A 22,617-nucleotide genomic window follows, 5' to 3' on the forward strand; every position below is an offset into this window, starting at 1 on the left:
AAGCAGCTGAATCATAGCCCTACCCCTGCTCTCCTTGCTGTGGAGAGTGTCTTGTGGCCCCATCTGACCAGAAGGGCTGGCAATAACTCCTGGAAGCAATGTGGCCCAGCAGTGCTCAAGCCAAGAGGTAGGCAGGCAGAGATGATTGCCCCCAGAGCAAAGCTAGTAGGGGACGGGGAATGATCCCGTGCTACACACAGGCAGGGGGGATTAACTCATGGCCAAGGTTGGTGGTAGCTCCCAGCCCTCCCAACCTGAGAGCCTGTTCAGGAAATTGAGAGTTACCTAGAGCAGCCCCTCTCCCTCCTGTTCAGGCAAGGAAGCTGCTACATAGCCCTGCCCACTGTAGAGAGTGCCTTCCAGCCTCATCTGACCACAAGGACTGGACAAAATTCCTGGAAGCTGTGTGGCCCAGCAGCACTTGAACTGGGAGGCTGGTGGGCAGAGTTGACAGTTTGCAGAACACAGCCAGTGGCCCTATTCAATCAGGGAACTTGAGGTGTGGGTTGGCTTGAGTTTATATAATAAACATAGAACTTTACCAGCTTTAGGGCTGCTTCTCCCACTATCCCTGGGCAGGAAATCTAATTTGTAGCCCTGCTCATTACAGAATACAGTCTTCAGCCTGTCTGACCAGGGAACCTGACCAGAGAACATGGGAAACATGTGCCCATTCAACAGTCCTACACACAGTGGCACTTGAACAGAGAGTGCCTGTGGCTTCCACCATTTGTGTGGTAAAATGGTGGCCTCACCTGACCAGGGAATTTAGTGCACATTCTGATTTGGGCCCCCAAACAGCAAACTGTACAGGCTAGGGTCCTGTCCTGCTGTCCTGCCAGGGCATGGAAGCTAATTCATAGTCCCATCTGCTATTGAATATAGTACCCAGTCCTGACCATCTAGTAAACCTGACCAGGGAATCCACACAACCATGGACCCCATCCTAGAGCCTCACTTGGGTAGGAAACAATGCCAGCAGTCCTATGCAACTGTTCTCAGTCAGTGGCACATGCCCTCCATCCATGTCCTCAGAGCTTGAACAGTTGCCTTCCCCCAAAATAGACCATAATAGCTGGTCCCACCTGCCCAAGGACATTACCAGCAGACATACCCAGAAATCCAACTAAGCTGACTGGTGAAGAACTGTTTCTGCCAAAGCAAACCTGTGAAGTCTGGAAGAGGTACCCCATTACTCAAATGCTCAGATACCAATGTAAAGAATCAAGGATCATGAAAATCAGGTAAATATGACACCACCAATGGAAACTTTATTAAGCTCCAAAAACTGACCCTGAAGAAATGGAGATCTATGAACTGTCAGACAAAGAATTCAGAATAATTCTTTTAAGGAAGCTTAGTGAAGTACAAGAAAACACAAACAGACAACTAAACAAAATTAGGAAACTAATGCATGAACAAAACAAGAAGTTTCACCAAAAAAAAAATAGCAACCATCAAATAACAAAAACAAAAATGAAACTACCAAACAGAAATCCCAGAGTTGAAAAATACAATAACTAAACTGAAGAATTCAACGGTTTCAAAAATAGGTTCAACCATGCATAAGAAAGAATCAGTGACCTGGAAGATAGGACATTGGAAATTACCCAGGAAGAGGAGCAAAAAGAAAGAAAGATTGAAAAAGAGTGAAGAAACTCTATGGGAATTACGGGACACAGGAAAAGAAACAATATTTACATTGTGAGAATTCCAGAAGGAAAAGAAAAAGGGACAGAAAGTATATTTAAAGATATAATGGCTGAAAACTTCCTGAACCTGGGGAGAGAAATGGACATCCAGATCCATCGGGACCAAAGGACCCCAAACAGCTTGAATTCAAATAGGGCTACAATGAGACACATTATAATTAAATTGTCAAAAGCCAAAGACAAAGAAAGAATTTTAAGAGCAGCAAGAGAAAAAAGAGAAGTTACATGCAAGGGACTATAAGACTATCAGCAGATTTCTCAAAAACTTTTCAGGCCAGGAGAAAATGGGATGACATATTGAAAATATTGAAGGAAAATAACTGTCAAACAAGAATTTTACACTCAGCTAAGTTTTCCTTCAGAAACAAAGGAGGGTTACAGACTTGCCCGAACAAACAAAAGCTGAGGAAGTTCATTACCACCAGGCCTGCCTTACAAGAAATGTTATAGAGTTCTTTGAGTAGAAGTAAAAGAATGCTAACTAATATCATAAAAACATAAAAAGGTAGTATAAAACTCACTGGTAATGGTAAATATATAGTCATAGTTAGATTCTGCAATTTGGTAATAGTGGTGCATAATTCACTTACAACTCTAGTTTAAAAAATTTTTAAGTAGTAAAATAGACATAACTATGATAATCTGTTATTAGTTATATAATACTAAAAACATGTAAACTGTAACAGCAATAACCAAAAATATGTAAAAGTTTACAAATTCTATTGAAGCTAAGTTGTTATCAGTTTAAAATAGAGTGTTACAAATTTAAGATATTTTATGTACGCCTCATGGTAACCACAAGGGAAAATCCTGTGGTAATTACACAAAAGAACATGATAAAGAAACCAAAGCACACTGATAAATAAAGACATCAAAACCCCCAGAAAGAGAGCAGGGTAAGGAACAAAGAACAACAGATCTATAAAACAGCCAGAAAACAATGAACAAAATGGCAATAATAAGCCCTTATCAATAATTACTTTAAATATAAACAGATTAAATTCTTCAACTAAAAGACATAGAATGGATAAATGGATTTAAAAAAACCCCAAAAAACAAGATCCAACAATATGCTGCCTGTAAGAGACTCATTTTAGCCTTAAAGATATACATAAACCAAGAGTGAAGGGATGGAAAAAGACATTTCAAACAAATGGTAACCAAAGAAAGCAGGGGTAGCTATACTTATATCAGACAAAATAGACTCAAAACTGAAAATGGTAAAAAGAGACAAAGAAGGTCATTATATAATGATAAAGGGGTCAATACATCAAGAAGATATAACAATTGTAATTATTTATGCACCCACTAAATATCAGGTTGGCCAAAAAGTTCATTCGGGTTTTTCTGTAACATCTTACGGAAAAACCTGAACGAACTTTTTGGCCAGCCCAATATATAAAGCAAAAACTAACAGAGCTAAAAGGAGAAATAAACAGTAATACAATAATAGTTGGGGGCTTTAATATCCCACTCTCAACAATGGATAGATCATCCAGAGAATCAATAAGGAAACTATTTGGACAAAATGGACCTAACAGACATATACAGAATATTCTATAAAACAACAGCAGAATACACATTCTTCTCAAGCACACTTGGAATATTTTCTCAGATAGACCATATGGTAGCCCACAAAACAAGTCTTAGCAAATTCAAGAAGACTGAAATCATATCAAGTATCTTCTCGGACTACAATGGCATGAAACTAGAAGTCAATAACAAAGAGGAAAACTGGAAAATTTACAAACACACAGAAATTAAACACTCTCTGAACAACGAATGGATCAATGAAGAAATTGAAGGGGAAATAAAAAAGTTCCTTGAGACAAACAAAAACTGGAAAATCAAGATACCAGAACTTGTGAAATACAGCAAAAGCAGTTCTAAGAGGGAATTTCATAGTAATAGACACCTACATGGAAAAGCAAGAAAGATCCCAAATAAACAACTTAATTCTATGCCTTAAGGAACTAGAAAAAGAGGAACAAACTGAGTCCAAAGTTAGCAGAAGAAAGAAAATAGTAAAGATGAGAGCAGAAATAAATATAACAGAGAACAGAAAAAACAATAGAAAAGATTTTAATCAAACTAAGAGTTGGTTCTTTGAAAAGATACACAAAATTGACAAATCCTTAGCTAGACTAACCATGGAAAAAAGAAAAAGGACTCAGATCGACAAAATTATAAATGAAAAAGAAGACATTACAACTGATACCACAGAAATTCAAAGGATCATAAGAGTCTACTATGAACAACTATACACCAACAAACTGGACAACCTAGAAAAAATGTAAAAAATTCTTAGAAACATACAACTCCCTAAGGCAAATCAGGAAGAAATAGAAAATATGAATAGACCAATTACTAGAAAGGAGATTGAATGAGTAACCAAAAATCTCCAAAGAAAAGCCCAGGACCAGATGGCTTCAGTGGTGAATTTTACCAAAATTTTATTTTATTTTTTTCTTTATTTTATTTTATTTTGTTATTTGCTTTTTGGCCATGCCACACGGCTTGTGGGATCTTAGTTCTCTGACCAGGGATTGAACCCAGGCCCTCAGCAGTGAAAGCATGGAGTACTAACCAGTGGACTACCAGGGAATTCCCCTTTATCCAACATTTAAAGATGAATTGACACCAATTCTTCTCAAACTCTTCCAAAAATTCAAAGAGGAGGAAGCACTCTCAAACTCATTTTACTAGCCAGTATTATCCTGATATCAAAACCAGAAAAAGATACTATTAGAAAAGAAAACTACAGGCCAATATCCCTGAACACTGATACAAAAAATTACAATAAAATAACAGCAAACTGAATTCAGCAGCGCATTAAAAGGATCATACACCATGATCAAATGGGATTCAAGCCATTTGAATGGATTCAAGCATCTGGGATGCAAGAATGGTTCAACATAGGCAAATCAATCAATGTGATACATCACATTAATAGAATAAAAGAATTATATGATCATCTCAATGATTCAGGAAAAGCATCTGACAAATTTCAAGACCCATTTATGATAAACACTCTTAACAAATTAGGCATAGAAAGAATGTATCTCAACATAATAAGGGCCATATATGACAAGCCCACAGCTAACATCATTTTCAAAGGTTAAAGATTGAAAATTTTTCCTCTAAGATCAAGAACAAGACAGGGTACCCACTCTCACCACTCTTATTCAAAATAGTAATAGAAGTCCTAGCTAGAGCAATTAGGCAAGAAAAAGAAATAAATGGTATTAGAATTGGAAAAGAAGAAGGTAAATTGACTGTATTTGCAAATGACATGATTTTATATACAGAAAATCCTAAAGACTCAACCAAAAAGCTGTTAGATCTAACCAATAAATTCGGTAAAGTCAAGGATACAAAATTAACATACAGTAATAAGTAGTGTTTCTATACACTGACAGTGAATTTTCTGAAGAACAAATTGATCCCATTTATAACAGCATCAAAAGCAATTAAATATTTACGAATAAATTTAACCAAGGAAGTAAAAGATCTTTACTCTGAAAACTACAACATTTTGATCAAAGAAAGCAAAGAAGACACAAATAAATGGAATGATATCTTGTGTTCATGGATTGGAAGAATTAATTTTGTTAAAATGTTAATAATACTACCAAAAGTCATCTATAAATTCAATATAATTCCTACCAAGATTCCAGTGGCATTTTTTTTTTACAGAAGTAGAAAGACCACTCCTAAAATTTATATGAAACTATGAGAGACCGCAAATAGCCAAAGAAATCCTGAGAAAGAAGAACAAAGCAGGAGGCATCATATTTCCTGATTTCAAGCTGTACTATACAGTTATAGGCTTCAAAACAATATGGTACTGGCATAAAAACAGACACATAGACCAACGGAACAGAACCTAGAGCCCAGAAATAAATTCAAGCATAATATTTGATAAGGGAGCCAAGAATACTCAATGGAGAAAAGAAAGTCTTTTCAATAATGGTGTTGGGATAATTATATATTCACATGTAAAGGAATAAAACTGAACCCATAACCTACACCACCCCCAAAAATTAACTCAAAATGGACTAAAGACCTAAATGTAAGACCTGAAACCATGAAACTCCTAGAAGAAAACATAGGAAGAGAGGTCCTTCACATGGTTCTTGGTATCGATTTTTTGGATATGACACCTAAAGCACAAGTGACAAAATTAAAAATAAACAAGTGGTACTACATCAAACTAAAAAGCTTCTACACAACAAAAGAAACCATTGACAAAGTGAAAAGACAACATATGGAATGGGAAAAAATATTTGCAAATCATATCTGATAAGGGGTTAATATCTAAAATATATAAAGAACACATACAACTCAATAGCAAGAAAACAAATAACCCAATTAAAAAATTGGCAAAGGACCTGAACAGACATTTCTCCAAAGAAGATATATGAAAGGCTAAAAGGTATATGAGAAGATCCTCAATGTCACTAGTCGTTAGGGAAATGCAAATTAAAAGCACAATGAGATATCACCTCATGTCTGTTAGAATGGGCACTATCAAAAAGACAAGAGATAACAAATACTGGCATGGATGTGGAGAATAGCGAACCCTTGTGTACTGTTGGTGGGATTGTAAATTGGTACAAACATTATGGAAAACAGTATGGAGGATCCTCAAAAAATTAAATATAGATTTAATTTTTAAACCAGCTTTTTTTTTTTTTAATTAATTAATTAATTTATTTTTGGCTGTGTTGGGTCTTCGCTTCTGTGCGAGGGCTTTCTCTAGTTGTGGCAAGTGGGGGCCACTCTTCATCGCAGTGCACAGGCCTCTCACTATCGCGGCCTCTCTTGTTGCGGAGCACAGGCTCCAGACGCGCAGGCTCAGTAGTTGTGGCTCACGGGCCCAGTCGCTCTGCGGCATGTGGGATCTTCCCAGACCAGGGCTCGAACCCGTGTCCCCTGCATTGGCAGGCGGATTCTCAACCACTGCGCCACCAGGGAAGCCCTAGATTTAATTTTGATTCAGCAATTCCACTTCTGGGAGTATATCCCAAGGAAATGAAAACACTAACTCAAAAAGATAGCACCCGCATGTTCATAACAGCATTATTTACAATAGCCAAGACATGGAAACAACATAAAAGTCCACCAGTGGATGAACAGATAAAGAAGTTGTGATACACACACACTTACACACAGACACACAGGCACACAGACACAGACACACACACACACACACACACACACACATACACACTGGAATATTATTCAGCCATAAAAAATGTGGAGATTCTATCATTTGTGACAACATGGATGAACCTTGAAGGAATTATGCTAAGTGAAATAAGTCAGATAAAGACAAATATTATGCAATTTCACTTATATGTAGAATCTTAAACAAACAAACTCAATAGCAAAAAGCCATAGAAAAAGATCAGACTTGTGGTTACCAGAGGTGGAGGAAATTGGAGCAAGGCAGTCAAATGGTACAAACTTTCAGTTACAAGGTAAATAAGTACTAGGGATGTAATATATAACATGATGACTATAGCTAACACTACTCTATGATATAAAGGAAAGTTGTTAAGAGAGGAAATCCTATGAGTTCTCATCACAAGGAGAAAAAATTTTCCTTTTCTTTTTTCTTTCTTTTCTTTTTATTGTACCTATATGAGAAGATAGATGTTAGCTGAACCTACTGTGGTAATCATTTCACAATATATGTGAATCAAACCATCATGCTGTATGCCTCATACAGTGATGTATGTCAACTATTTCTCAATAAAACTTGAAACAAATTGTGAAATACAACAGATATGTAAAGAAGAATGCTTAAAACAAATACATAGCTTAATGAATCCTTAAAATAAACACCCATGAAACCAGACAAAAATATAACATTGCCAGCACTCCAGAAGCCCCCTCTCCCAGTTTTCCCCTCTTTGCCAGAACATCCTATCATTTGGGATAACCACTACCCCAGATTTATTGGTAATTACTTCATGTTCTTCTATCTAGTTTTTTCCCCCCTTCTTTCTAGTTTTGCACATAATTATATATCCCTAAACAATGCTGGTAAATTTTGCTTATTTCTGAACTTTATATAAACACAATTATACTACATGGATTCTTTTATTTCATGCTTCTTTCACTCAATATTATATTTTTTAGCCTTTATCCATGTTGTTGCATGTAGCTGTACTTCATTCATTTTCAACCCTGTATAGTATTCCACTGTATGATTATATCAAAATTCAGGTATCCTTTCTACTGTTAGTGGACATTTGGGTTGTTTCTTGCTTGGGGTTACTACAAAAATGCCCCAATGAACATTCTTATACATGTGTCCTGGTGCATACATACCTGAGTTTCTCTTGGCTGTATTCCTAAGAACTTCTGGCTCACAAAGTATGCATAGCTTCAACTCCACTAGCTACTACCAAAATTTTCGTACGTGGTTGTACCAATTTTTACACTCCTATAAGAAAAGGGGATCAACTTCTTAGAAACGAGACAAACTGTATCATTATTATTAATCATACATCTTTGTCTTCCAAAGCAGTATCTTCCTGAGCCAAGTGCTTCCTTATGGTAAATTCTAACCCGCTGGCTCTCCTTTTTAGTTTCAGGTGGACTCAGAGTTTCTACCTCAGCATGACTTGTTACCATTAAGTGGATCACTGTTTCTCTTATATGTTACAAATTAGGTTCTTCCTTGGTAAAACTTGAAGGTAACAAACTGTCTTTTATCAAAGGTGATATGTATAATTGTTACATTTCAGGGTAGGTCAGCCCCTGCAGATGGTTGATCTTTCTTGTTCTGTATACTACTGAGTTTGGGCCTTTGAGTGGAAGGTTAAGAGCATGAAATCTGGAGCTGGACTGCCTGGGTTTGAATCCTCACTCCGTACTTTCTAACAGTATGATCTTGACCAAATAATTTCACCTCTCTGATTCTCAGTTTGCTCACTGATAAAATGAGAATAAATAAAATCACCTACCTCATAGGGTGACTGTAGGGATTAAATGAGGTAATATATGGGAAATACTTAGAACAGTGCCTGGCATTCTGTTGTTTTGTTATATATCCATTTCTGTTTTGTGGGCAGTAGAGGGGTTCTGAACATGGGCTGAAGTCAGAAGGAATTCAGGACCTGGCTCTGCTCTTTCCTGACTATGGGACCGTAGGCAAGTCATAGTACCTTCCTATACCTCAGTTTTTCACCTGTATAAACTAAGCTAACGATTGCCACCTTGTACAGGTGCCATGAGGATGAACTGAGATGGCAAATGCAAAATGCCAAGGGCTAAGTATTAGCGCAGTACATGGTAGTTGCTGCCATCTTAGCAGGTGGCAGCTACTTTTCCTGCCCTCAGATGTTGGGAGTGAACAGCTCCTGGGTCCTAAACCCTTAGCTCCTCTGCACTGACCAATTGGTGGCTGAGGAGACTGAGAATGTGTGGAGGTTAGGGTGGAGAGACCATGAAAGTTACTCCCATTTATGGGTATGTCTCTGGCAGTGTACACATAGCTGAATGAGACCCAGTACACTTTCTAGAGGCTCAGATCTAGGGCACCCCAGTATGCTGGTAACTAACAGAATACAAGTACTTTGTCTGGAGAAAGGAATTTTGAGGGTGCTAGGGAGGAAATATCTATGTGAGTAGTCTTGCTGGAAGAAAAGGTTTTTAAGATGAGTCTCAAAAAATACGCATGTAGATGGGAGAAGTTGGAGAAAATACTGGTCATGAAGAGCTTTGAATCCTAGGCCAAGGATTTTTTTCCTGAATTCAGTAAGGATTGGGAGACCTTGTATTGCCAGGTGGCTGTGAGATGGGACATAGTGTCTGAAAGGCACCCAGGTGTACTGGGCTAACCAACAGTGATTTAGAAACCCTACTGTCTGGCATTGCCATCGGACTCTATCTGGTGTATTTAGAAGATGATATTTGGAGAGAGATATGCCTAGTACAGTTGTAATGCCAAAGTCTGTGTTTCCCTAACAAATTTCCCAAAACCAGCGTTAAGGTGGCTAGTCATTCTTGTGACCCTCATTGTATCACCTCATTATTGCATGCAAACTAGATAGAGATAAAATGCATCAGTACCTGACTGTGGTGGTGGATACCTACACAGGTGAGAAAATTGTATAGAAGGAAATACAGGCACACACAAATGAGTACAAGACTGGGGAAATGTGAATAAGATGCGGTGGATTGTATCAATGTCAACATCTCAATTGTGTTATTATAGTTAAGACATTACCACTGGTGAGAGAAATGGGGAAAATGAACAAAGGTTTTCTCTGTATTGTTATTTTTTACAACTGCATGTGAATATTCAATTCTCTCAACAAAAATTTCAATTAAAAATGCATTAGTAAAATTATGCTTTGTAGAAAATGTGCTGTCTCCAGTCACATTCCTCCTCCCTCAGTTACCCATATTTAGGGGATTCCTGGGGGCACACAAAATAGGCGGCATTATGTATCCTGGGGGCCCCAACTGGAAAGGAGAGCAAAGTGCCCCCAAGAAAAGAAGTCAACAGAACAGGAATTGCTTTGCTACTTCGATCTAACTGAAACTGCCCGTTACAATTACCCCAAATTTTAGACAGTTCTGACACAGTGGGTCAGCTTTATCCAGCTGTTTTCTGATTTACCCACGGAGTCTACTATGTCACTTCAGCGTCACTACCTCCAAAGGTAGGGTAAAAGTTATTCTATGTGTACATGAAGTTTATTCCACCCCGTCCCCCCCCAAAAAAAGAGTGGCGTGAAATTGCCGGATGTAGCATTTAAAAATTTAGGAAGTTTTTACCTGACCCATTGCATTTGAAAATTACAACTCGCAGGGATGAGTGAACTCGATTTCTTGAGCGACTCGGAGGAGACCGTGTTAGCAGGGCAGCATTATTACGAACTCCGCAATTATCCTTTCTTTGCTATGCTAAAGATTTCCCTTTCCAACAGTAGGGCTGACTTCGACTTGAATGAGAGCCCTGAACTTTTTATAAACTGAAAAAGAGGGGAAGACATGGCAGGCTGGGAATCCGGCCCCGGGAAGGCGTCCACCGCGCTTGTGAACAACTACGTGAATTTCCAGAAGAGAAACTTCTCTTCCCCACACTTGCAGACTTCCGCCGAGTCCAGGAGCGCTCCAAGCGGCCGCCCGAGCTTCCGCGTCCCGGGACAGGGAAACTGAGGCAGGGCAGAAGCGGCGCGCGCATCTCCGGCCTCAGCGCCCGCCCCAAGGCAGGAACCCAGGATTCCAGAGTTCTCCGCGCCGCGTAGGCTCCTCCGAGGCGCCCTCCCCCCGGTCCGCCCCGCCCAGCTAGGGACAAAGCCCGGAGCCCGCGCCGGGAAGGGGCAGGGCGGCTCCCGCGCGCTCCCCGCTCCCCCGTGGGCGCGAGACTCCGCCCCGCCGCCCCTCCTGAGGGAGCCCGCGCGCGCCCCAACGGCTAGGCGGCCGAGCCGGCCCCGCCCCGAATCCCCATGACGTCACCGGCGGCGGCAGGCCCCGCCCCCGGCCCCGGGCGGCCGGCCGCATGACGTCACCGAGGCCCCACCCCTCCGGAGCGAGTTCGGTCCTGGCGTTCATTTCATTCCTGTCCTCATTCCGAACATTCTTAGCATCGCTCGCGCCGTGCCGCGCCGCCCGAGCCGAGCCGAGCCTCTGCAGCCGCCGCCGCGGCCCCGCCGCCCGCCGCGGGCGCCCACCAAGCACTTTGCAGACTCGCTTCCACCCTGCGGGCCAGTCCGCGCGGCGGGGCCCGGGCTCGGGGCGGCCGCGTCCGGGGACAGGCCATGCAGTGAAGCCCCCCCACCCCGTCCACCTTTGCCCGGAGCCGCGGGCAGCAGCCCAGTACGTCCAGCCGGCCCCGGGGCAGGAGCGGTGCTAGGCTGGGGGGGGGGTGGCCCAGCCCGGGGACCGGGAGCCGGGCTCCGAGCTGAAGGCGGGGGAAGCGGCGCCGAAGTTTGCCTCGGACTCGCCGGGCGCTGCGGCAGCTCCCTTCACCGAGGTAAGTTGGCGCGCGGGGCTGATGCTGGGTGCGGGGGGCGCGCGGGGCGCCGGGGGCTGGGGGCCCGCGGCGTCCGGCACGGGCCGCTCTCTCTCTCTCCGGACTCTGCTTTGTGTGCGGCGGGCGGGCGGGCACGCGGAGGGCCGGGGCCGGGCCCCTGCGCCCGCCTCCCCGCGCCCCTTCAAGGTGAGCGGCCGGGCGCCGCCGCTGGAGTTGCCGGGACGCCAAGTTGGGCCGCGCGCTGCGGAGCCCGCGCGGCAACAGGCGGCCCTGGAGGCGCCAGGCCGGCCGCGCCCCCCGCGCCCCCCTCTCGCGCCCGTCTGCCTGCCCGCGCGCACACGCACACACCCTCGGGCAGTTTCCACGTTTTTCCCGGGGAAGTCAGAAGTTAGGAGCGAGCGCGGGCGGGGAGAGCCGCCGGCGCCTCCAGGGAGCCCGAAGCCGGCCCGATCACCCCACCGCGCTTCCCCAGCCGCCCCAGGCGCCTGGGCCCCCCGAGGCCGGCCTGGGGGCTGCGCCGACTTGTGCTGCTGGCGGGGTTTCGCTCCTTCTTCTCAAAGATGAAAGGAGGCACGGTCGTCTTTGCCGCTTCTCCAGGACTGTTGCTGCCGCCGCCGCTGCTTCATTGCACATTCAAGTGGAAAATTTTCAGGAGTCAGCAGAAACATTGTGTCCAAAAAAGACTGAGTCGCAGTTACCACCAAACCCTGGAGGAGACTCTCCCTGGAAAACTTCCCTTCGGTAGGAAATACTGGGGGATTCGTTTGTTTATTGGAAGAGAAATGATCCCCAGGAGGGGAGAAAATCAGGGTGCATTTCTGCTCTTTGTTCGTAGCAGCAACATTTGTTTTGTTCTAAAGTCCAGAGGCCCGCTTTAAAGAAAGTTCAACTTATATGAGTTTCCTTTTTTTTTTCTTTTAATGTGTTTTTTATTTTTTTTTAAACCGAAGCAACATTTTAAATGAGTTGAAAACAATGGAGGGGCTCACACCTCCCTTCTTTTTCTCCCACGAAAATAAATAAAATCCAGATAATTTTCTTTGCTTTTTAATTGTCTTTTTAAAGATTTATTTAAAGTTGAATGTCACTGTATAAAAATATTTATGAAACAATGAAATACCAGCCACCAGCATTTCTCAGGAGGCTTGTTAACGTCTCAGAAGCAAGTGGCTGCCTGTGATTTGCAGAAATGAAAATTGACCTCAGTAAGCACTGGAAACTTAGAGACAGATGATGTTCCAGGAGCGGGTAATGTAAAAAGGCCGTGTTTTAAAAACAGTGCTTTGGAGGAAGCCCAGGTCCTGGCACAGAAAGGTCTGCAAAACGTATTAGATTTCAAAATATTATAGTTTAAAAAATATATGTATTAAAAATGCTACAGATATTGCAAATGAGTAGAACACTGTCAGTTCTGGACAACCACGTGTTTCTTCCTCCCTACCCTTTGCCTTGATTGTTTCTGGAAGTTTAGGTGGTCTGATGCTTGGGGTGTGCTGGGTGCCTGCAGGTGGTTACCTGAATAGACAGATCCCTTCAGGAGGAAGTGATCCTGCTGCGTTGTCCGAGCAGGGAGTGGGCTCTGTTCTCTAAAGCTTGCAGTGAATTTTGGCTGGTGTTTTATGCATGGGGGCTTGTCTGCCAGGGTACTGTGGGGTGGTTTGGGGAACAGACCTCAGGCTGTGCCAAGTGCTTCATCCTTTCACTATTGGGTTTGTGCCCTTCTGTAAATAGCAGGATCTTTGAGCCCCAAGTACATCTGAATGCTTGTAGGGGCCAGACTTAGATCCAACTTTGGTAAGAATCTTTCCTTTTTAGATGGAAATAGTAGAATCAATTACAAAGTGACTCAGGAAAGACAAATGGATTAGTTGAACCTTTGTCAACAGTGAGGTTTTGAATTGTTGATTGTTTTTTAGGGGAAAGGCTTATTTTTCTAATCTCACTATTCCCATAAATGGTCACAGATATTTTTGTTTAGTATTTCTTTCTATGTGCAATTCTGTGTTGGACTCTCAGGTTTCAGGTTTTAAACAGAGTTTACAATTCTTTTATTTGTTGTTGGTGTAAAAGAATGAGCTGATAAGCTGCATCCATTACTGGTTCTTGCCGATGGTATAAAAATGCCCATGTAGACCATTTTATTTTTACGTTAATGATTAAGTATTATTTGATTTGTAGTTTTAGGAGAATATCAGACTACCTTTCCTTCCTTCCTTCCTTCCTCCCTTCTCTCTCTTTCCTTCTTTCTTTCTTTCTTTCTCTCTTTTCTTCCTCTTTCTCTCTCTCTTTTTACAAGTTTGAAATAAAACCAGTGCGACACTTTGCCTTGACAGTAAGAGTAAAAAACTATTAAAGGAAAGAATTTTTGTGTAGATTCCTCCTCTATGTGATGTTTTATAAAGTAACAAATAGAACTCCATCCAGGAAACATGCCTGAGAGAGATTATTGGAGGATTTTTTTCTTCTTCTTTTCCCAAAACATAAACCAGGACTCACCATGGCATATACTTAATGAAATTTAATTTAAAGAAGGAGGACACGCTAACTTAGTTTGAGCCAGACTGAACTGAATTTCTCACCAAGAGGTGCTTCCTGGCATTGTGGTGCAGTGTGTGCCTAGGCCCCAGCAGCAAATTAATTATATGTAAGGGCTGCTGGAGGTAGGGGGTTGGGGGGCAGTCTGGGAAAAGTCAGCTTCCTCCTTTCTTCTTCTCTGCCCCTCCCCCTCTTTTGCTTTATATAGAAAGAATTCTATATTCACATACTCACTTTGGGCACTGGTACCCCCACTTTTTTTTTGGAAAAAGGACAAGCAAGTCATACGGAAAAAAATGTTCGGGTTTTTTGCTGCTTGAGTTTCAGTCATTTATAAACAATTTTGAATTTTGCTGGCTCTGACAATACAGGACAGCATGTATAAGAGGGCATTTCTTAATGGGAAAATTTGGTGGAATATACTTGTGTTGACATGGGGATCTAGATCATATTTGTTGTCACATTTTCAGTAGAAAAATGTGTAACGGCGACAGTTCGAGAATGTAGATCCCAAATGTTAGATAGGCCTTTGGAGGAATGAGCTGTGCCGTTAACAATATTTTAAGGTTTCTTGCTTCTGAAATGGATTGACCTGTCATACATGGCGGTGGGACAAGAGTTTGTGCACCTGTGGGGTTACTCTTCTCTCTAATCACTTGTGTTATTATGTGTTAATTGTGAGCATAATTATACTGCCTGCAAATGATAATTGTAGTGTCTTATCACTCAAAAGGTTGGTGCAAATAACTGTGTGTATGATCCCATGTATGTAAAATGACCGTGCTCACATACAGACAGTAGGTAGATAACACTTTTAAGCTTGTATTTTAGGCATTTTATCTTGTTTCCAATAAAGAGATTGCGAAAGGAGAGAAAAAATATTGTGGATTGAAAGCTGTGCTTAGAAGTTGGATCTGTTTAATGATAAAACTTTTTGGGTTTTTTCCAAAGACAGAAGAATACTGGCCCGAGCAAGTGTCCAGCTTTCTCTGTAGAACTGCAAGGAAATCAGAGCCCACCTTTCTGTTGATAAATGCGGGCATTACAGCTTCCTCTTGCGAGTTCAGAGACTGGAACTGCAGAGCGCTAATGGCCTACTTCTGAACTCGGCAAGAAAAGTATATTGTAAGCTTTGACAGACTCAGGCTGTGTTGCTGGGCTATTGGGGACTGACCGATGACTGGAGTAATCTCTTACAGCTGCGTGGCGCTTTTTCTTATTTTATCTGTAGAAGCCACAGATTACACTGTGGTGTTTAAGTTAGATCCCAAGTCATGTTTGAACAGTATCAGTGATATATTTTATTTTCTTGTTCACGAAGGTGATAAAATCAAGTAATTCAGGTCCATCCTAAGCACTTAATGTTTCAGGGTTGGGCTTTTTGACAAATACAAATTTCAACCCCCTTGTATCGCAATTACTGAATACTGAAATCAGGGAAGTTTGGGGCCTTCCCTCTTCTGGGGTAGTTTGTGGGATGATAGAATATTTGGATCTAAATACTTGGAGTGTTTTGTTTTGTTTTTTTTTTGTTTTTATTTATTTTTTGGCTGTGTTGGGTCTTTGTTGCTGCGCGCAGGCTTTCTCTAGTTGCGGGGAGCGGGGCTACTCTCCGTTGCGGTGCGCGGGCTTCTCATTGCAGTGGCTACTCTTGTTGCCGAGCACGGGCTCCAGGCGCGCGGGCTCAGTAGTTGCAGCACGTGGGCTCAGTAGTTGTGGCTCATTGGCTCTAGAGCGCAGGCTCAGTAGTTTTGGTACACGGGCTTAGTTGCTCCACGGCATGTGGGATCTTCCTGGACCAGGGCTTGAACCCATGTCCCCTGCATTGTCCTGTGGATTCTTAACCACTGTGCCACCAGGGAAGCCCATTTGGAGTGTTCCTGCATGGGTTTTTATAATTTGTTTCAAAGCTGTGGGCAGTTGAGAGTTTTCAATGTGTAAGATTGTCATCATAAGCTTCCTGGACACTCTCCCTTGTTTGAACTCACAGTGGAAATCCAACCATTTCTTCAGATACATTTGGGCTTTGTAGTAGTGCAGCATAAGAGAATTTTGAAATGTGTATTTATTTTAGTCAAAGCAAATGGGTTTTCAGGAGTGTTTCTTACTGGGTGGGTCGCTTTCAGCTCTTAAGTTCTCCTTTTGTCCACTGGCTTTTTGCATGGTTGGGAGGATTCTCTGAAAATACTTTCCATAGTCTGGGAGTCCTGCCTGGCTAACTGTGAAACCACTGGTCTCTCTTCTGATTGGATAAGGGGTGGGGGGAGTTCCTAAGAGGCCGTCTTGTCTACTTTTGTGGCAGGCCCAGGGAGGAAGGCTCTATCCTGGCTGTATTGCCACTAACCCCCCAGTATTAACTATCCTGATGCAATGCTTCCTGCCCTTTTCACATTAGTTTTTAAGGCTGTGTCCTAGGATTTCATTAATGGTTTTAGTATGAGGAGCAGGGCCCAGCATTGGAAAAGAGGTTTAAAAGAAAAAGCCAGTTTATTGATGAACAAGTTAAGCACCACCATTGTCTCCATTGGGAAATTCTGGTTGCTTTGAGGCATCTGACAGGTTTAGATGTACGTGTAAAGTGACTGAAACATTATTGGCGGGGGTAGATACAACAATGGCGAGTGCTGTTGTTTTTACATATAAACTGAAAAACTGCTGTTAATGGTGGGAAATGTTAATTATGTGAGAACATATTGAACTTATATTCTCTGGCATGAACTTTTAAAAAAAATGCATGAACTGTGCTGCTTTTTTATAAGCACAGCTTTCTAATTATCATAATTCAGTTCAGCTCCGCTCTTGGATGGAGTTCAAGTGCAATCTCAATTTAACTTGAAAGGAGGTTTTTTTTTTTTTTTATTTTAACTGAGAATGTTTAAGAAAATTTGAAAAGTTCATCCAAGAATGTTGTCTGCTTAGGTGTGGTTAATTGGGGGGATGAAATGAGTGGCTTTCTGTAATAGTTAATTAGATCTGAATATTAGGAAAGAGGCTTTTTTTTTTTTTTTGCTTTGTACTGTATCCAAACCTGCATCTTGTGCTTTTTTTCATAACCAGATGCTATGTGTTGTTGAGTTCTCTTTGAAAACCAGTGTCTTTTCCCTGATAGTAAACTAAATAGATATTCTGTTACCATCAATGATATAATCTCTGCGAAGATAGGAACCTGTTTTGAGAGAGTAGAAAGAAAGAAATGCAGAAATCTTATGAATTCATTTGCCAAAAATCACTGTTAATCTTTTATACCACCCAAGACTATGTGGTCATACTTAATGGCATTTTGTAAAGGGAGTCATCTTTTTTTTTTTTTTTATAAATTTATTTATTTATTTTTGGCTGTGTTGGGTCTTCGTTTCTGTGCGAGGGCTTTCTCTAGTTGCGGCGAGCGGGGGCCACTCTTCATCGCGGTGTGCGGGCCTCTCACTATCGCGGCCTCTCTTGTTGTGGAGCACAGGCTCCAGACGCGCAGGCTCAGTAGTTGTGGCTCACGGGCCCAGCTGCTCAGGGGCATGTGGGATCTTCCCAGACCAGGGCTCGAACCCGTGTCCCCTGCATTGGCAGGCAGACTCTCAACCACTGCGCCACCGGGGAAGCCCTGTAAAGGGAGTCATCTTTGACAGCATTCATTCCAGTGTCCTTTACGTTTTCTATGACCTTAGTGTCTTTTCAAAAAAAAAGAAAAAAGGTTAATGAAACCCAGGCGCCAAATCCTCTGTGGAATCAGTTTTAATTGGAAGAAAGAACATCTTCAGCTGGACCTTCCGACTTTTCGTCCAGTCTGACTTCTGCTAAAATGCAGACTTCTGCCCGCGGAAACCAAATGACTTCATTTGCTCTGGCACTTAAGAGTCGAATTCACTTCCCTGGTGGTGAAATAAAAGGAGCCAAGTGTTTTAAATAGCCACTCCCCGAGGCCCGCCTGCCCGAGTGTTTTGAGAAAAGCGCATTGTCTGCTTGCAGCTCTAGCTGGGAGCTGGCCTGGCTCTCCCTCCCCCCCACCAGACAGCTCCGTTTCTGAAGTTGACATCTGGTTTTCTCTCTGTTCACCTGATGTATACCCACACACGTGCGCACATGCGGCGTGCTCGCATGTGTCCTGCAGGTAACACAGGTCTTTGACATTGAATGTGTGTGTGTTTCAAGTCACTCCTGGGATAGGGGGAGGCTCACAGCTAATAGCACAAAATAAAATGTAAACACAGTAGCCGCCCCACATGCCGCTGCTGCTGGGTTTCTGTCCGATGGTGCTTTCTGGGTAGGCGTGCCTATTGTTGTGGCAGCAACAGGCGGCAGAAGTTGGGGCACCATATGGCGGATGTGGGCCTCAGATAAGCTGTCTGGTAATTTAGCTCATCAATAGCATTTTGATATGCTTCATTTTCAGATCACCCATCACCGTGGCTGGGGGTATCTTGGGGGCTGATTCCGAAACCATTGAAACCTCTGTGAGCCTATGCTTCCTTTGGTGGAATCTCTTTCAGCCCTTTCTCCTTCGCTGCCTTTTCATTTCAAAGCTTTTGGGAGACAATGGTGGTTGGTAAGAGTTAGAAAGAGCTACATCAGCTGAGGGAACCTTCAACCCCGTCTTGAAATCTGGAATGCTTAGAAGACCTAATCAGGTATTTCCATTGACAGAAAAACAGAAAACAAGCTATTTAATAGCGTTTCATACTGGCAGAGCCAAGAAATTCCCATAATTCAAAATTTGCTTTTGTTCTAAATACTGGGAGGATAAGACCAATATGGTTCTTATTTTGACAGAATGTTTCTAGTTTTGTTGTGCATTAAAAATACCTCCCTAATTTTCTTCCACCTTTCATCAAGTGCAAAAATGATTAATATCTATGTAACTGAAAATCAGAGGAAGTATTATCTGTGATTCGGAGGCAAAAAGCAGCTTCCTTTATGACTAGGAATTCTTAAAGAGGGAAGTGCTTCTAGAACATCTCTACTCAGATGTTCAGTGAAGCTGAAGCAAAACTAAAATCTCTGCCACTGGTGAATCGACCGGGGGACTCCTGCCTTGAGTTGCTAGGGCCATTTCAGGGATTCTGCACATAGTAGGTGGATTAGTGGAAATTTCATGATGTGCATGCCCATGTGCTTATCAGCCATGTGAATCTCATTCAGCAAACATTTGTGTCCCTGATGTGTGCCAGGCACTGGGGAAGCCAGGGTAAGACTGTCTGTCCCTTTCCCCACCCAGCCTCTCTGCACACTCTCAGTCTCCTTTCCAGGCCTCCCACCTTTTGAGTTTGGGGTTTCTAATTCTTGCTGCACAGATCTGTTTACATGGCTAATGCAGGATGGTTCTGACTCAGACCCAGGGCAGCCTCTTTCCACGCCTGTCCTAGGGAGTCTCTGGCTCACCAGTGATTTCCGCCTGAGCATGTGCATCACAGCCTCCATGGAGCTTTCCACAGACTGGGTATCAGCCCTGGAGCCTTAGGAGGGCTGGGATAGGTGCAGTGTTTCTGTATTTCTAAGAGACCCCAGAGTGGTGTCCACCTCTGATTGGGAATTATTACTCTAGGTATTCTAACTTTTATCCTCAGATGGAATCAGGCTAAATTTGCCTCCTAACTCTAAATGGGATTTTTCCTGTATCTGTGAGGTGATGTACCTAGGAGCATATACTGAATCTTTATGGAATTCACTAAGATCTTTTTGGTTGGTTTTAAAGATACGGCTACACAGAAATGCGCAGGAGAAGCAATACAATGAGCAGAACCGCCTTCTCCGTGCTCAGCACACATCTGTTACCCCTTGGGAAGGTAGCAGTTGTTTCCAGATGTGATTATAGAGGTGAGCCTCAGGCTCCCTGGCAAGGGGTTTGAGGACTAATTCTTGCCTGGCTGTTTGCAGAGGTAGTTTTCATTTTTGAGTAGTGGGGATCTTCACAGAGGGTCTCACGTGGTGCACCTTGATATTGCAGAGTGAGGGCATAGGAAGGGTGATCGTGACAGCATCCCAGAGATGAGCATGGTTTTGCTGCTGATAAACCATACTCGGCTTTTTATTCTTTCCTTTCTTCTCTCTTCCTTCCACCTTAGGCACTTTGAAATCTAGGGGCTCCCAGTTTTGCATAGAACTGTTACATTGAAACATTTGCAGGGGTTCCTGTGTGCCAGGGATTTGGTGATCAGCCAAGGGTGGTCAATGAATGGCCATCAGTAAAACACCCCTGCAGAGTTTCCAATTTAGCAAGGGAAACAGGCATGTGAAGAGATTAAAGAGATCATCACAATCCAGTGGGGAAGCTGTGTTTTTCATATTTCATGAGTTCCAAGGTGCAGTTTTTTTCCCCCACATTTGAACATTTCGAAATTAGGATGTGTCCTGCAATCATGGCTGGCCAGGTGGTGGTCATGACCCATGTTGCGGTTGCGTACACTCATCACAGCCTGCAGAACAAATGCAGTGGAGAGGAAGAAAATTCCAGAGTCAGTCGCCAAGCGTTCCTAAGAATGTATTTGATGTCGCCAGTGCTCTTATTGACACAGAGGGCAGTACTGTGTGGAAAAGCATGGATGTTGATCTCTCTGAGAAGTTGTTTTAGTGTATCTTACCCACTTTTGTTTGCTTATATAGTTTCCTTTTTATATCTGCATAAGATTGCCATATGATAAAGTTTCAATATTTATAAAATACAGTTTCTAAGTGATAAGGCCGTGCTCTGGCAATGTGTTTCACAACAGTATTTCTTAGAAATAAAATCATACTGCATTTAACAATCACTGGTGTCTTAGAGTTGATGAAATGTTGATGAAACATGTTTGCATCTCTTTCCAAAAGGATCTGGGAGATTATACATCATTGACGAGTTGCTTTGAGGGAGTGGATTGGGAAGGGGAGGGGCTTTCATTTTTACACATTTGTAGTTTTCAGGAACATACATTTTCTTAGGTAATATCAGAATAAAGGGAAAAAAAAAAATCCAGTGGGGTAAGTGCTCATGATATATCCAAAGAGTTGTGTTGCCCAGTGGTGGGGACTAAGGACACCTTTGTAGAGGAAGTGATGTTGGAATTGGGCCTTGAAGGGAAAGTGGTTTTTTTTTATTTTATTTTTTTTGCCAGATGCCGTTTTGGGATTAGAGTGGGACTAAGTTGTTAAATAAACAAACATCTCCCCCACCCCGGAAATACTCTCCAGAGTAATGAACTCAACCCTAAAATACTAATAAAGAAGTTTCATTGCCAGTCGTGAGCCGGTATAGATCTACAACTTGGCTATGAACAGTTAATGAAAGAAGCAAAAGGGAGGGAGGGGACTGGTTGTGGGGAGCTGGAAGCTTCCTGATTCTGGTTTGGAAAAAGGCAGGATAATAACATAGGTTTAAAAGCACAGGTTTGGAGTCGGACACACCTCAGTGGGACTCTTGGCTCAGCCACACTTGTTCTGTACCCTTGGACAAATTACTTCCTCTCTGAGCCTCGGTGACCCCATCTGTACATTTTAGTAGAATGCCTCCTGTGTGCCCGACACATAATACATGCTCAGCAAACAGCAGCTTCATGTGCTGTCTTGTACACCAGGTCTCCCTGGATTTCCTGCCAGGTCAGCCTGGACGTTGACTCTCGAAGAACACCCGAGGCTGAAGCAGTTGCTAAGAAGAGCCAGACTTATGGTCTCAGGCGAATGATGAAATCCAGGAGAGGTGAGGCATCCCATAAAGTCCTAGACCATTTATCTCTTTGAACCACGCTTCCCTGATTCATAAAGTAGAGGAAATCCATCCGTAAATACGCAATATCTGAGGTCATTCCGTGCCAAATGGTAGTACCAGTTAAATGGGAATGCTTCCGAAGATGGGTAGCATGGTGCACCTGTATCCACTCGAAAGGAAATGTCTTCTTTAGGTTCTTGCTTGGAAGCCACTCTCCCAGCTTTGGGATTGGGTTCTGAAAGTTCTTTTCCAAGGTGGTTGTATGGAACTCATCTTTTCATAGAGAAGCTATGCTCAAGGCCCTGGACCTGTTGGTAAAGCCATTATTGAGGAATCCCTGCTGGAGTTCTGAGGGCATCAACTCTGGGTGTGAGAGAACAAGAGGCAGAGAGGTACCTCCCCCTACCTTTGCTGGCCTAATCGCACCTCTTAACCTGTTTAGAGGCAGGCTGCTTATCTTCTCTGTGCCCTTAGTTTCCTCATCTGGAAGATGGGCTGGTGTGTTACCCACTTTGAAGGGCTGTGATAATATGTAGATAAGAGCTAGCTCAGTAGGCTAGAGCTGCAGGTGTGACTGCTGTCAGACTTATCCTGTTCCTCCAAGTACTCCAAGCTCTGGAGTTAAATCTCTGCCCCTCTCATCAGATTCCTTTCTCTGGGCCTTAAATATAATTCACACTCAGTGTGAATGGCAGACCATCTCT

At 42.8% G+C, this 22,617-nt stretch overlaps 1 protein-coding gene and 2 long non-coding RNA genes across 4 annotated transcripts in view; 1 reads left to right on the top strand and 2 right to left on the bottom strand.

Moving 5' to 3' along the window:
- The window catches only part of LOC309667525, a 616,044-nt gene that overhangs the window by 213,881 nt on the left and 379,546 nt on the right, over positions 1-22,617 (bottom strand). The gene's annotated exons all lie outside the window — the stretch shown is intronic.
- The window catches only part of LOC309667519, a 373,680-nt gene that overhangs the window by 114,501 nt on the left and 236,562 nt on the right, over positions 1-22,617 (bottom strand). The window lies entirely within an intron of this gene.
- Positions 11,716-22,617, top strand: part of TEAD1 (TEA domain transcription factor 1) — a 265,515-nt gene continuing 254,613 nt past the window's right edge. For both annotated transcript variants that reach the window (XM_082476019.1, XM_082476021.1), the window contains exon 1: positions 11,716-12,450. The gene's annotated coding sequence lies outside the window, so the exon portion shown is untranslated. The remainder of the gene's footprint in view (positions 12,451-22,617) is intronic.

This window comes from Balaenoptera physalus, assembly GCF_965194825.1.
Source record: "Balaenoptera physalus genome assembly, chromosome: 10".
NCBI lineage: Eukaryota > Metazoa > Chordata > Mammalia > Artiodactyla > Balaenopteridae > Balaenoptera > Balaenoptera physalus.